Source organism: Geotrypetes seraphini, chromosome 14 (genome assembly GCF_902459505.1).
Source record: "Geotrypetes seraphini chromosome 14, aGeoSer1.1, whole genome shotgun sequence".
Taxonomy (NCBI): Eukaryota; Metazoa; Chordata; class Amphibia; order Gymnophiona; family Dermophiidae; genus Geotrypetes; species Geotrypetes seraphini.
The window spans coordinates 52128074-52145154 of record NC_047097.1 but is presented as its reverse complement, the minus strand read 5'-3'; the positions used below and the strand labels follow the sequence as shown (position 1 = coordinate 52145154).

General features: G+C 40.8%; 1 protein-coding gene across 3 annotated transcripts in view; it reads right to left on the bottom strand.

Moving 5' to 3' along the window:
• LINGO1 (leucine rich repeat and Ig domain containing 1) overlaps nucleotides 1-17081 on the bottom strand; it is a 1785251-nt gene that overhangs the window by 947690 nt on the left and 820480 nt on the right. The gene's annotated exons all lie outside the window — the stretch shown is intronic.

The window sequence follows — 17081 nt, the reverse complement described above, 5'->3', positions numbered from 1 at the left end:
TAACCTTTTTAGTCTTTCCTCATATGAAAGGAGTTCCATCCCCTTTATCATCTTGGTCGCTCTTCTTTGAACCTTTTCCAGTGTCACTATATCTTTCTTGAGATGAAGAGACCAGAATTGAACGCAATACTCCATGTAAGGTCTCACCATGCAGCGATACAGAGGCATTATAATAGTCTTGTTAACCATCCCTTTTTTAATAATTCCTAGCATCTTGTTTGTTTTTCTGGCTACCGTCGCACCTTGGGTGGAAGGTTTCATCGCATTGTTTACAATGACACCCAGATCTTTTTCTTGGGCGCTAACCGCCAAGGACCCTAGCATCTGGTAAGTGTGATTTGGATTATTCTTCCCAATGCGCATTACTTTGCATTTGTCCTTATTAAATTTCATCTACCACGTGGATGTCCAGTCTTCCAATTTCCTAAGGTCTGCTCTTGGGGCTCCTTTTGCAAAGCCATGGTAGGGATTCCCCAACAGCAATACATTAAAACCCATTCAATTCCTATGGGCTTCGGTGCATTGGACGAGGGAGACTTGCTAAAGTGGCTTTGCAAAAGAGGCCCTTAATTTGTAGATGAGGTATGAAAAGTTAAATGATTTGCCCCAAGGTCACAAGAAATACCAGGGGGATTTGAATCCTGGCTTCTCTGGTTTGCAGCCCATGCTTTTAAACACTAGGCTACTATACAGGGTACGCTGTAACAGCTTTCCAAGCAAAGAAGGGACAGTTTCACAAGGAGTATGAAAAATGTTCATGCTTTGTTCTCCAAACAAAAGGAAGATTATATCCGTGTATAATGATCCCAGCCTTTCAAACTTAAAAATGGGTTATAACACTGAGCATAATGGTATTGTTTATTGTTTATTCAGGTTTTTGATTAAACGCTTTTTCGAAACTACAAAGCGTTGAACAAGATTTAAAATTAACATTTAAACAAAAATTTAACAAATAAAACATACATTTCCTTAAAAAAAATTACAAGACTGACAACAAATACGAACAGGTAAAACGGACCGAAAAGCCCCTGGGAGAAATACAGGGGAGGGAGAAATACAATCGATATAGAAAATGTGAGAAACATTTAAGGTAAACACAAAAGGGAATTGGGAAAATATGTAAAAAACAAGAATAGGTTAATTACTAAAACACAGTTGATCAATTAAAAGCATCTTTAAAAAGAAAGCACTTTAAATAGCTTTTAAAATTTTTTAAGTTTTTTTCCATTTTTAAGTGTAAAGGAAGAGTATTCCAGATCATAGTCTCCCAACACAAAAGGGGGTCATACTGCAGGGTGCATTAGCGTTTGCGTCATAAGCTCCCTAAATTGTATGATATATTGCTGTGATGCATTCCTAACGTGACCATTTATTTTTTCCATCGAAACGGGACATCTATTAATTGTCAGTCCAGCCCCCAATCCCGCCCTAGCCCTGCCCCCAATTTCTTCCATTCATTTTTCATGTACACATAATATCATATTAATTCATAATGGTAACCATAAAATTAAAAAAAACCACAAAGCACACTATACACAGAGAAAATGTTAATTATTATTTATATTGGGGGGTTTTCAAAGATGTCAAGGCAGTTGACTTTAAAATATGCAATGTCACCTCAATAACTATAGAAAAATAGACAAATATAGTGCAAAATATAGACAGCAGATATAAATTCTCAAAACTGACACATTTTGATCACTAAATTGAAAATAAAATAATTTTTCCTACCTTTGTACCTATCTGGTGATTTCATGAGTCTCTGGTTGCGTTTCCTTCTGACTGTGCATCCTTTCTTTCTGCACGCAGGCCCAACAATTGTCCCTTTCTATTCTCTCCCTCCTTCCTTCCTTCCTATGTCCTTAGTGCCCCCAGTGCCTCCTTCCCATGTCCTTAGTACCTCCCGTGCCTCCTTCCTATGTCTTTAGTGCCCCTTCCTATATCCTTAGTGTCCTCAGTGCCTCCTTCCCATGTCCCTAGTGCCCTTTCCTATAACCTTAGTGTCCTCAGTGCCTCCTTCCTAAGTCCCCCTCACTGCCTTCCAGCCTTTGTCCCACCCCCTCCCCCAAAGCCAGCCTGCCTGCCTCCCTCCCTCCCTGCTGCGCCAAAGCCTGCCTACCTCCTTCTCTCCCTCCAGCACCCGATTCAACCCCCCCAGGTCCGTCAACACTGCCTGCCAGCCTCCCTTCCCTTCCTGCTGCGCCAAGTCAATCCCCCCTCCCCATCGCTGCACTTTCTTCTTCTTGCCTAGAAGCCTTCTTCCCGATGTCAATTCTGATATCAGAGAAGAAGTTCCAGGCCAGCCAATCACTGCCTGGCTGGCCCGGAACTTCCTCTCTCCACATCAGAATTGGTGTTGAGAAGAAGGCTTCTAGGCGGCAAGAAGAAGGTGCAGCGGCGGCGGACGGGGGTTTGAATCAAAACGGCAGGGAGGGAGGGAAGCGATCACCGGTCCCATTGTCCCCGCGCACAGCTTTGGCATGCTATCCCTGAAAACGGGACATTTCGGCGTCCCAAAGCGGTGGGTCGGGACAACGGGACAGTCGGTCTAATAATGGGACGTATGGTCACCTTATGAATGCCTTACAATCTACTACAGAGAGATAATTATGTCTAAAGGAGATTTTGGGATGTTATATATGGCTGTACTGTCTTGTAATGGAAGTTGCATCTTTCATATACAGTATAGATGTAGTCTTTGTTTTCTACATCTAGCAAGTTCTCAAAAAATATATTCTTTTTGCCTTCCTAATTACTACTTTTGCTGGTGGAGGAGGAGGAATTTCTTTAATCATACACTTTTCAAGTTTGTCATATATAAAATTTATCTACACTTTTATTTGTGCTATTTTGTATTTTTGTTTTGACACCACCAGTGGCATTTTCATCAATGAATGTATGTTCACAGCGTCTTAGCGACGCGTTGCTGCTTCCGGTTCTGAAGCAGAATTCTGTGGGGGTGTTTAATGCAGGCCAATGTGGAGTAGCGGCCATATTTTATGCGTGGAGGCTTTCTTGGAGAGTCCTGTTTTGAAGGTACGTTTTTGATTTGCACAGAGTCTTTTCCTTGTATGAGAGGGCTAGGAGAGGCTTCTCTACACTAATTGAAAAAAATATATATATTGTTTCTCCAGCTATCGATCGGGTGTACCTTGAGGCAGCAGTAATGTGAAACGCTGGCCATCGTTGGTGTGTGTAGGTCAGTCTTACAAGATAAGTTGAATTTTTTTCATCTATTTTGTTGAACTTCTGTTTTTGTACCACACAGAGCCAGAGCCAACAGTTATACAGTGTCAAGGATTTTTTTTTTATGCCTATGAGGTTTTAGCCTGAACACCTTAAATCAGTGGTCCAAAACTCAAACACTTTGCAGGGCCCCATTTTCGATTTGTCGGTACTTGGAGGATCTCAGAAAAAAATAGTTAATGTCTTATTAAAGAAATGACAATTTTGCATGAGGTAAAACTCTTTAGAGTTTATAAATCTTTCCTTTTGGCTAAGTCTTAATAATAATATTGTCATTTATAGCTAAAGAGACACATGATCAAGAAACTTTTATTTTACTTTTGTGATTATGATAAACATACCGAGGGCCTCAAAACAGTACCTGGCAGGCCACATGTGGCCCCTAGGCCACAGGTTTGAGAACCCTGCCTTAAATTCTACCTGTGGATGGTGGGAGGGTCTTGTGTATGAGGCTTTTTCCACGCTTGACATATTGAGTCTGGCCTCTGCATATGCATGGTCCATGTAAATGAGTGATTTATTGATATTACTGGATTTTCACTTTATCTGTGTCACTTATGCTATTCTCAAAAAATATAAAACATTTCATTAATTTGTAATGTGCCTAGTGAAAGAAGTATCTGAGTATTAAGTACAAGCTAACCTGAATGATTTTAGGTTGATGGCGACTGAACTAACTCTATGAGGAGTTACATTAATTCAACTTAATTCCCATTTTAAAAATATATATATTTCTGGATTAATTTCTGCCTTCCACCACTGCTGAGTTACAAATGAATTCTGCTTTTTATTTATTTATTTTTAAAGACTTGATATCTTGTCAATCTCACATATATTAGTGTAGCTAAGAAGTTTGTAATTGTAAAAACTGTGAGTGAGGTATATAAGAAATGATAGCGGACAGCGATAAAAAACCCTAATGCAGTTTGACAAAAGGGGGCCTAAAATAATTAGGGTTTTTTAAAATTTTCCAGCAGGTAAAACATAGCGTAAAACTTTATTTATGAATCGCAGATACCTTGCGGTCCTATGTGATTTACAAAACATAAAATCAGCACATTAGCTGTTGAATTTACAATCAATTAAAACCATACAATAATCATTTCCCAAATTTACTAAACAAATAAGTTTTCATTAATCTTCTAAAATGCATGTAAGAGAATGATAGTGAAATTAACGGTCAAATTATAGACTCCCATTTGGCCACTTGGTAGGAAAGTAGATTGGTTACATATCTTTTATAATTGCATTCCTTTACTGGCGGAAAAGCAAAATAAGTAATATTTCACAAAGATTGTTTTGATAAAGAGAATGAAAAATGAGCTTACAAGTAAGAAAGAAAAAAAAAAAAAAAATCTAGACCAAACATGATCTTATAACAAACAAATCCTAATTTGAATAATACACCCATATGGACTACTGGCACCTTTTTCTTGCCTTCCAAAAATGCCCTCTCCACCCTATTACATTTCTCACTCAAAATCTCCCATCTGCTCTTAGATGCCCGTAGTAACTTTCAAATATGCGTGCACTACTCAAGCGCAAAAAAATATGTGGTATTTTTTGGATGAAGGGGTGCATCTGGGGGTGGAGAGTGAGTGTTTTTCCACTAATCAGTTAGCATGTTGGCATTGCTGTGCGCTGATTGGTATAGCATTAATGTGTGAGTCCATACTTCCCAGAAAATAGTTGATGCAAAGGGCTCACTTGCTAATTTTTATTAATGGCAACAATTATGCATACTATAGCAAAATCCCCAAGACAAAATATCCTTAAAAGACACCAAAATATAGGAAAGTTAACTCCCTAGACTCCACCAAAAATATATAAGCCTCAAATCTAAATTTTTAAGATAAGGAGCACCCTCAGCGTGAGTTTGAAAGCTTTAAAGAGCGACTCAAAGAGCAGCTCTAGTGCTTAGAATAGCAAAGCCAGTAAACACTGAGCAGAGATTGCCACTCACCGCGAGTCGCACACCATCATCTAGGTGTTCCTGTGTGCTTTAAAGTGCAAGTCAAGTGCAGTGTGCAGTAAATAAATATATATAAAAGTGAAAGACAAAAAGTTCACTGTCCTGCAATGCCCCGAATGCTTAACCCACTGACCTGAATAGAGAATGAAAAAATTAGTCACTTGTTCCTCAGCTGAATGAAGGTGCTGTAGTCAAATAATAGCACGGAGAGTCCAGATTTTTTTGGATTAAAGACCAAAGTTAAGGTGCAGTCCTCTTTCAATACGGCTCGACCCAGCAGGGTTTCAGGGCAATAGCCCCTTCCTCAGGAACCGAACAGGCCAACACGACTATAGGTCAGAGTGATTCCAGGCAGGCAAGGCAAAAAGGCATAGCCATTAATTTGGAGGGTAGAAAGTTCTTTTTAAGATCTTATTTATAGATAGTATGTATATGATATTTTGAAGTTAATTACTTGTGGGGAGGGAATAAATTTATCTATGTAAAATCATAATTGAATGAATTTCAAGTGATATGTAAAAGTTTAATATGTTGTAATATTGTGCACTTGTTGTAAGATGCAAAATGAATAAAGAATTGGAAAAAAAAATAAAAAATTTTGAAAATTGGCCATTTTACAGATATAGTAAAAAATAGTTTTAGCATGCAAGAAAACCCCTGTTTATATTAGTTGAAGAATTAACAAAGGAGGAGAAGAGCCCAAACAATATTCTTCCTTCTGACGATGGATTTGATAGGAATGTGTATTTAGAAAATTGGTTTGGGTTCATTTGTGCTTTTTTCCTGCTCATTTCATACATATCTTTTAATAAAAATATGCACATTAAGTTTAACATATGCTAATTAACCCAATTTGCATTTCATAGGTTAATGCAGTTCAATCGATTGAGCATGCACAGAATTTTTAAATGTAATGTACGTTAATGAATGCATATTCCTAGTATTTGATCAGCTGGGAGAGAAATGACTTGGAGCAAGTTTGACAGAGTAACCAGAGGTGAGCAAACCAAAGGCTGATGAATGTTCCAGTACACTAGAACTATTCCTATGGCACAGCAAAGAGGTAACATAAAGTGGTTATTATACCAACATGAACGTTGGATTTTTTATTGTGACAAATTTGGCCCAAAGGTCTAAACCACTTGATTGAAAGGTGTGCAATTTGCTAACTTAATTCGGCAAATGGTTTATGATTCAGATGTGATGTCGCTGGATATTGAGTCTCTACAGCCCTTAAAATCCTTAGCTTTTCCTGGTGTAATTTAGTGCACAGAGTTGGGGCAAAAGCTTGAAGTATAAGTTTAAAAAACAACTCCCTGATACAGCCTATGCATGGCGAAACATGAATCTTGTTGGAGCAAACAACGTTGGCCATGAGAATTATGTGAAAGTTGCTGAGTAACAACGCAGAAGAGAGACGGAGTATGCCAGTGTACTGAGCTAAGTAGCATTTGCTTTTTCATTCACTGTACACAGTGGTGGACTTTATTCCCAGTAAGAAAGTTGCATTTTTTGCGCCTATGATATGACTATAAACAGCTAGAAATCTATTGTGGATTGCTGTGTTTCAATTATTATTCTCGAGGCTTTTTTCCCACCATTTTGATTAAATGAATGTTTCTTTTTGGTGCTTCCACTGCTGGCGGGTAACATATTGGTAATTTATTAGGATATTTTTGTTATCATCAATTTTAATTCTTGAGAGATGTTTAAATACCTATGTGATGTAAATGTGCATGAGTTGAGTCTCTTTCATTTGAAAAGAAGCTCTGGAATGAGAGGGCATAGGATAAAGTTAATAGATGATAGGCTCAGGAGTTATCTAAGGAAATAATTTTTTACAGAAAGGGTGGTAGATGCATAGAACAGTCTCCCAGAAGAGGTGGTGGAGACAGAGACTGTGTCTGAATTCAAGAAAGCCTGGGAAAGGCACATGGGATCTCTTAGAGAGAGGAAGAGATAATGGTTACTGCAGATGGGTAGACTGGATGGGCCATTTGGCCTTTATCTGCCATAATGTTTCTATAATAATTGCTGTACTGGTCCGTCAAGCCCTATATCCTGTTTCCAACAGTGGCCAAACCAAGTACCAAGTACCTAGCTAGATCCCAAGTAGTAAAACAGATTATACAGGGTCATCTGGTTGGTAGGAGAAGAATCTCAGGCTTGGAAATGAGAAATATCTGAGGCAGAAAAGCAGGTGATACATGACAGACCAATGTATCACAAACTGTGTGCCACAATAAGATTCTGGGTGTGCTGGAAGAGGCTGGCAAGGAGAGGCATCGGTGCCAGCTGACTACCTACCAGTCTCCAAGAGTCAACCAACCGTAAAGTATGTGTTGGAGTATATGGAATGGCTACAGCAGCCAAGTATGATGGAGTTGCATAATGTAGAGCTTTGACAAAGAATTTTAAATTTAGATCTGTGATGTATAGGCAACCAGTGTAAACTTATCAACAAAGGATCTACATATGTGTGTAGATATATGCATGTGCAACAACGCACAACAGAAGAACAAAACTCCATGAAGAGTGCCAATGGAAAAACAGTGGAGATGAGAAACAGCCAATGAAGAATATTACAAGTTCTTTAGTGGGATCTTCTCTGACTCGACACGGGCCATGTTTCAGCTGCAGTGCACTTTTTTTCTCATTATGAAGGAGAAAGCAATTGCTTAACGCTCTGATTTATGACTTCAAACGAGCAAGATTTGATCCAGAACTTTATACTATAAAGTGTAAGCTGCTTATGCAGCACAAAATTTCCCCGATAGGTCTGTGTTCCTTGGCAGATGGTGGTCATATATTCTTTTCATATTTTATCTGGTCGGCATATTGTCAGATTCCTGATGAAGGTGCTGCAGGCAAAAAAAAACCAACCAAACAAAAAACGGCCTGTGTCAAGTCAGAGAAGATCCCAGTAGAGAACTTGTATACTCTTCATTGGCTGTTTGTCATCTCCACTGTTTTTCCATTTGATGCATGCATGTGAACTTTCCATAAAATAGGCTGCATTAGATCTGCATGGAATTCCTTGTGAAATCCTTTCATCATCTCCATGCTCAGTCCAGAAAATCACTTATGTAGAATCTTTCATTTTTCAATATGTCTGTAGTTTGCGTTCCTTATAACTCTGGTGGGCACTGCAGTCTCCTGCTTCTTTGAGAACTGGGGGTATGGAGCTGGACTAAGGAATGAAACAGTTTTCAAAAGCCATATTTAAATTCATTCCGCTATGACATGAAAACTAGCCTAGCTTTGATTTTTAGAAAGATTATTATGCAAGCAATTCTATAATGGGGTGCAAACATTTATGCATGAATGCACAAAATATCGACACTGACGCACGTGTGCACATCTGCATATACGAGAGCAAATCAAAAATTAAAGGCAAGTGTTAAATTATGCGATAACTGGAACAGAGCTAGCAAAATGCAACATATGTACTCATACATTGCCTATTGGGATAGTTTGTCGACGCACAATGCAGCACTCGGCCATTAGTTGTGCGGCAGCCACAAGGTCAGAAACATGGATGCTCCGTTGCATGAATAACAACATATAGTGCACTTTCTTTAGGCAGAGGGAGTGAAACCTGTGGAAATTCACTGTCAGATATTGACTGAGCATGGATATAGCACCAGGAATCAACCAAAGGTTTATGAGTGGGTGAAAAGGTTTAAAGCGAGAAGAACAGGTGTAACCGAAGTTAGTTCTGGTCGCGCATCAACATCGTGCACACAAGAGCATGTTGACAGGGCAGATGCTTTGATTAGAGAAGAATGGCAGATTACAGTGTCTCGACTGGCTGCAAATTTGGATATAAATTATGGATCTGCATTGGCCATGATGGATGATGACATGGGATACAGGAAAGTTACTCGGATGCTATTATGGAAGAGGCTAAAACAAAAGAAACTGTGGAGATGTTCTTGATGCAGGTTTTAATTCAGTCTATTTTTTAAAAAAATGCAGAAACAAACCACATACGAACAGATAGTGCACTAATTCTATATACAGAATATTTCAAAGGGTGTATAACTGCAAGAACCTGCACCAAAATAGCTGTAATTTTTCAACTATTACATCCACAACCCTTATAGAGATCCTCAGCGGCACCACTTACAGCTATTTTGAAACAAACCACATAGGCATAAGATGAAGAGGACCCACCACAGTCCATGTTTTGATGAACACGTCTTCCTCAAGGGTCCTATTTTGTGCTATTAGATTTTTTTTAAAGGCTAATGCGAATGTTGAGAAATCAACATGAAGCCAGATGCGTAAGCTGTGCTAGGCAATCTGTGCTCTGATAAAAACGGCCTATGGAATAGGCTTTCACTGTGTGGCATTGAGATGCCTAAAAGAAGGTACCTGCTCAAAGAATGACCTTCTAGAAGCACCTATTTTATAAAACTCAAGCCAAGGCACAGGAGGAGACCCAAATATTATTACATACATTAAATTCAAACCTAAATCAAAACCCAATTATTGGCTAGCAACCATGCAAACATCGCCGTAACAGAAAACTTACCCAACCTTCATTATCTTAGCAGATCATCCAACAGAATGACTGAGAAATTCATAGTTTCCATAAACCAACCAACCAACCAAAGAACACCACCTGCTCTAAGTAATGCCTGTCCTGGTATGAGAAATAGATCATGGTTATAGAGTGATAGAACAGCTCAGAGAGCTGAAACTATTTGAGACAGCATCTCTTTATTCATCACATTCCTGACTGACAGCACCTACCAATTTAGCTAATAAAACAATTTTAAGTGTCAAACTGTTAAGACTGTGGGGGAAACCGTTCTGTGTGGGAGACAATATTTCAGCATATGATATAGAAAAAGGGCCCGAGATGCTTCCAAACACAGAAGCCTGCAGTGATTGGCCAATTACTGATTTTCTGTGTGATTTATTATTGACATTAAACAAACCTGTTTCATCACGCTTTTTACGTGTGATCTAATGAGTTAAGCACGGGTTTGTATCGTTCTTTTATTGCGCTTTGATGTTTTATGTTCGCAAGGGATGATGTTCATAAAGATATGTTTCTTATCCCCTGGGATCCCTTTCCACCAGGCATTCAGCCAAACTTTGGCTTCCACTGTCAAAGGACATCTTAATAAATAAATAAAAACGAATGAGCAATGAATCGTTGAACGTGAGGCTTTAAAGGGTGCTGGAAGAAAGGTTTCATTCATTAGGAGACAATGTTTCCACTACTAAATCCCCTCCTGGCTTTTCTGACCTGGGTATACCTATGCTCGTATAAAGCACCAATTACTGGGACAACAAAAACACAAACTACAGAGAACTGAAATGAAAGCAGTGGAAAGAGGTAAGATAATTAACAGTAAACGGCAAATTATATTAGACACCGGGACATCCTTAGAAGAAGAAACACAGAAAAGACACTGGAAAGTAAAATCCTCTCTCCTACGAAGTTGAAAAGGTGATTCATTGTCCAATAAATAAAAGTATGTCTTTGGGTGAATGATAAATTTTAGACCAAAGTGGATAATGACAAACTGAGCTATGAGAAAGGTGTCTGCTCATTATCACAGAGTTGCCTCTTTTGCTAACCTCTGAGGGTTTTCTGATGAAAGTCATGTGCTGCTGATAGCTAGAAAAAATTGATAACATCTAATACAGTCTCTATTTGGGGTCCATGAAACTGTCAGCTAGAAGTGAGACAATCAAAGCGCAGCTGCTGAGAGAAAAAAAAAAAGGTGGACCTCACCTCTAAGGAGCTCTGTTCTAAGATTTACGCTACCCGATCACATGCCGACCATGTCAAGATAACATCACTGCATCATCAGAATGTAAGAGTTGCCATACCGGGACAGACTGAAGGTCCATCGAGTCCAGTGTCCTGTTTCCAACAATGGCCAATCCAGGTCACAAGCACCTGGAAAGATCGCATCAAGGAACCCAAATCCATACAGATTAAAGGGTAAAGAACATCTGATTGCTGCTATAAGGAATCAGAAGCCCATGAGAGCAGGTGTGGGGGGGGGGGTGTGAGGTTGATTGATGGTATGAGGAGCCTGAATTATTATGGAGAGGGGGGGGCAGAGATGATTGACAGCACCAGTAGTCTGGGCTAGCATGGAAAACAGGTGAAGAAGAGTATAGCTGGTCACCAGCACTAAAAACCTGAAACCACATAAAGGAAGGGTGGACTCCACCTCAGTGGAGACGGAACGAGGCTACTTGCAAGCAACATCAAGCGAGAAATTAAGAAGTTTTTAAACTAGGAAGAAGGGGAAAGCCGACAGTCAACCAAGAGTCGATGGTTTGGGAAATGGTATACCCAGAGGATACTATGCAGGAAGATTGCGGGGAAGACTCACCGGATCATAGGCAAGATATAAATTCTGACGGATCGAAAGGGACACAAGAGGGAAGGAAATGCAAGAAAGTAACAGGCCACAAACTCAAGTGTATGTACACGAATGCAAGGAGCCTAAGGAATAAGATGGGGGAATTGGAAGCTATGGCACAAAAAGATAACCTTAACATCATCGGCATCACGGAAACATGGTGGAACGAGGAAAACATCTGGGACACTGTGCTACTGGGATACAAGCTATACTGCAGAGACATAGTAGAACAAAAAGTTAGGGGTATTGCCCTATACATCAAAGAGGGAATCGAGTCTACCGGAGAGAACATGCCGGAATGAAAAATAAAGTAGAGTCTCTATGGGCCAAAATTCTGGGAACAAATGGAACGGAAATGAAGATCGGCAGGAGCAGAATTTGTTGCATATCAACTTATGGGCTTTAGAAGAGACTGATACCCAGTATAGAAGACTTTTTGTCTTTTGAATGCTTAATTTGGCTTCCTGAAGAAACAATGAAACGTGGCACGTCGAGGCCAAAGAACTTTATACAATAAGATAAGTGCTACTTGTTATTTTTTGATGCATTGTACAATATTATTACCTTGTAAAGTGGAAGTTCTGCAATGATTGGGTGGTGAGGTTTTTGGGGGACTTTGTTCTCCTTTTTCCTCCATATCTCTGAGCACAATTTTTCCACACATGAGAGTATGAATTAGAAATTATTTAAAAGTTTTTCTTGATTTCATTTATAGTGTTCTATGTAAGTGTGTTCTTTATTATTTTTGATTCATTTTTTCACGCTTCCTTTTCGGAACCGTGTTTCCTCCCTTTTGATTGTGACGTAATTAGATTGTAAGCTCTTCTGAGACGGAACCTTCTCTTACATGCACAATGTGTAGCGCTGCGTGTGCCTGGTAGGGCTATAGAAATAATAAATTATTGTTGATGCAAAACGCAAACACGTCAGAGGGAAGACTTCCAGCTCAGCCGCTGGCAGCGTGTAGAAATCGCTCCTGTCAACCTGGAGAGAGATTATCCAAAATCCTCCACTGCTGGGAGTGGGCCTGAGCCCAAACTGAGCGGACCAGATTCACCTAGGCCTGCCCCATGGCTACACCCCTGGTCTCCATTGACGTTGGAATTAGCTAAACAAAACCTGGCGGTTTGAATATTTTCCCTCAGTTCCCAGCTGTGCAGAATTAATCTAGCGGTTAGAGCACTGTGTTCTCTGTCCAGGGATGACTGCTTCAGATCTCACTGCTGCTCCTTATGATCTTTGGCAAATCACTTAACTGGCCATTGCTTTCAATGTAAATTAGATTGTGAGCCCCACAGGGAAATATCTACTGTATGTGAATGCAGCTCATCTCGCGCTACTACTGGAAAAGGTGAAAATAAAATCCTTAGAAATAAATTTAGCCAGTTTAACAGGATGCATTGCTAGTGGCATTCCTGAAATGCAGTATAACTCTATCCCAGTTTGCTAATATGAACCTCTGCATGATTTTGAAGAAAAAGCTATTTCCTAAGAGGAGCCGAGTCTTGTATATATTTTGATATAATGCAAAAGGCCACAGGAAAGAGAAATATTTCATCAATCTTCAATGGGAAGTCAGCTGCTGCCTGTTCAGAAGTAAGCCATTGGTGTTTGTTTTAATAAACCAGTGGTAGATCAGAATCCTGAATGGGGGTCACTAAATCTTTATTTTGTTCATGAACCTGTCTATATAAATCAAAACAAAACTGCAGGATTGTAGCATCTTCAGCTCACACGGACTATTCACAGCATCGACCGATCACTCTGTTGCAGTTTCTTCCTCCCGTCAAATGCGTGCAGGCCGAGTTGCAGCACCCTGTTGGTCTGTATGGGTTCTTGGAGGTAGGGAATGACATGGCGTCATTGGACATGTACGGACACATCAAAGGGGAGAAATGTCCTACAGCAGAGGCAATGAGTAGCACAGAACAAAGAAGCCCAGTCTTTGCTAGCCAATGAAGTGCAGTCTGGCCAGGAATACAGAGCAGGAAAGGAAAGGGGAGCCACACGGAAGAATGAGGTACAGAAAAAGAACATGGAGGACTAGAGACTGCAAGGGCCAGAGAGTGAAGTACTTCCTGTAGATGTTCTCTGGAAGGTAGTCTGGGAAGAGCAGAGGAGGGGCTTGTGATATACACACATTACCTAATTCTACATACTTGTGCACCCAATTTTAACATGCAAAAATAGAAACATAGAAACATAGAAAGATGACGGCAGAAAAGGGCCAAGGCCCATCAAGTCTGCCCACTCTATAGACCCTCCCCTTAATACTATACAATGTTTTACCCTGACCCACTTAGGGATCCCACATGGGCGTCCCATTTATTCTTAAAATCTGGCACGCTGCTGGCCTCGATTACCTGTACTGGAAGCTTGTTCCATTGATCAATCACTCGCTCCGTGAAGAAATACTTCCTGGTGTTGCCGTGAAATTTCCCGCCCTTGAGTTTGAGCGGGTGCCCCCTTGTGGTTGAGGGGCCTCTGAGAAGGAAATGTTATCTTCCACTTCTATACGTCCAGTGACGTATTTAAACGTCTCAATCATGTCTCCCCTCTCCCTGCGTTCCTCGAGAGTGTAGAGCTGCAAATTGTTTAGTCTTGCTTCGTACGAGAGACCTTTAAGCCCTGAGACCATTCTGGTGGCCATCCTTTGGACCGACTCGACCCTCTGCATGTCTTTGCGATAATGTGGCCTCCAGAATTGCACGCAGTATTCCAGATGAGGTCTCACCATGGTCCTGTATAATGGCATTATGACTGCAGGCTTTCTGCTGACGAAACTTCTACGGATGCAACCCAGCATCTGTCTTGCCCTTGAGGAAGCCTTCTCCACCTGATTGGCAGATTTCATGTCTGCACTAATGATTACTCATTGGCACTGATAACCAATTATTGGCAGTTGCATGTGTAACTGCCATTATTCAGTATTTTATAAATTGCACACGTGACATCTAGAGCACACAACTTCAAAGGGGACATGGATCTGGGAGGGGCATGGGTGTTTCGGGGTGTGCTTAGCGCCTATGCGTACAGGTTTTAGAATGCTAGCAGTTACGTGACTAACTGCCTACAATTACGTCTGATCATTTATACTGAAAGGTCACTTGGACACACAAAGTCAGAGGCGTGAAGAAAGTACAAGAAATTTATTACGGTATACCGGACTCTAGTGCAGTTAATAGCCTGCCTACTAGAGTGTCAGAAACAGGAAATACACAGACTTTTATGCCCTTTTTGCAAACTAAAATATGCAAAAACTACAATTTTCATTTGTTACTTCTATAACTTTCCTACAATTATTATTGGTCCTAGGCTCACACTAGCAGGTCACTTATCTAACTCTTACAGTTCTAAATGTTGAATGTACAGAAGGGCAGGGTACATCATGGCTCAAACTCTTATCTATTTAGCTTACAATGTGGTAAGGTAGGGACATACATTTTTGGCAGATGAAGTCAATAGACTGTACATTTTTTTCAGCTATGTAGACCACAGCAATATTTTAAACAACAGTTAACCATTTCATGACCCTACAATACCAATCTTTGGCAAGGTGAAAGTGCTTTTTTTGTTATTCCAGGGGAGTCAGATGGGAAGAACAGCCCCTCGCCTTGAGATACAACCAGAACAACAAGAAAAGGGAAGAGGGAGGGGGTCTTTTCAACCAATAATAGAGTCTTTATATGAAAAAAAAAGGTCCCACCAAAGATCCCAGTTTCGGCATTTAGAACACAGTTCTTCAACCACCGGTCCGCGGACTGGTGCCGGTCCGCAGAAAATTTCTGCCGGTCCGCACAGGGCCGGCGAGATCAATTCGGCAGTTAAATTTCCTGCCGACTGCGGTTCCTGCTCACTAATGTTCCTCCCAGCCTCAGGCGATTAAGATAGGCTGCCGACGTCGGGGCCTTCCCTCTCTGAGTCTCGCCTGTTCGGAAACAGGAAGTTGAAACAAAATAAGCGGGACTTAGAAAGTGAAGGTCCCGACGTGGCAGCCTGTCTTGATCGCCGCCCCTGCCGAGTTGCTGAAGAGGGCCGCAGAGAGAGCTGCAGATTCAAGTGCAGGTGGAGGGAGATGGTCAGCGTGTGCGAGCAAGATCCTGGGGAGCCTTCACAGTGACTTCCTCCCCTCCCACCAGCTCTCCTACTTGCCAGGGCAGTGATTTACCGGCAACTTCCTGCAGGCAAGTACTGAGAGCTGCTGGAAGGGGAGACAGCCACTGTAGGAGGCAGGGAAGCTGCTGGATAAAGGGAGAGCTGTTACTGGACTTGGAGAAAGTTAGAAGGAGAGATGCTGCTGGGAGGGGAGGAAGGAAAGGGATGGGAAGAGAGTTAATGTTGGATAGAGGGAGGAGGGAAGGGAGAAGGAAAAAAAGGAAGGAGGGAAGGGAGAAAGAAAAAAGGAAGGAAACAGCTGGCAGGGAGATTACAGGAGGGGAAGGGGGTCAGGGTGGAATGGAGAGATCAGATGAGGGAAAGGGGAGAGAGAGGAATGAGAAAGTAGAGAGACATTGATGCTGGAAAGAGGGTCAGCAGAGAAATGAGAGAGGGATAAAGATGCTAGATCTGGTGTAGGAGAGATAAAAATGAAGAAGGCAGTGAAGCTGGAATGAATGATGTCAAAAAGGAGAGGAGGAACAGGCTGGATGGATAGGGAAGAGGGGCATAGAAATAAGTCACATACATATGTAAGGGGGAGAGGGCAGACATTGGATGGAACGGGCAGATGCTGGAAGGAAAAGAGTGAAAAGAAGATGAAAGCAGAAACCAGAGACAACAAAAGGTAGAAAAAAAATAATTTTATTTCTATTTTGTCATTAGAATATATCAGATTTGAAATATATATCCTGCTAGAGACATAACTGGGGACTGCAGTATTATGTTAGCATGATATTTCTAGGTAGCATTCTATAATAACTTGGCTTGTTCAGTTTTCTTGATAATAGAGGGGATATATGTGAAAGGGAGGGGAGACAGGGGTTTTGTTGGTCCGTGCTCTGTATATTTGTATTTATAAAATTACAATTGTTCAGAATATTGTTTCTTTTTATACTTTAATAAAATACGTTCAATATAAAATCATAATTGCGGCTTGTGCAGATGGGATCAGATGGTTTGCGGGGACCAAGCTCGCGGAGATGGGGCGTAAACGGGGTTTTTAAATTTTAGTCCTAGTAGTTTGCCGGTCCACAAAATAATTCTTTTATTTCTGCCGGTCCACGGGTGTAAAAAGGTTGAAGATCACTGCTCTAGTGTATTCCAGTTCAAACTGCGCATCTCTTTTCTCCCCCTTCAAATCTTGAAGACATTGACTTGTATAAGGGCTCCTTTTACTAAGGTGCACTAGCGTTTTTAGTGCACGCAAAAAATTACTGCGCGGGTACGCTTCTAGAATAACGCCAGTTCAATGCTGGCATTAAGGTCTAGCGCACGTGTCAATTTAGCGTGTGCTATTCTGCGCATTAAGA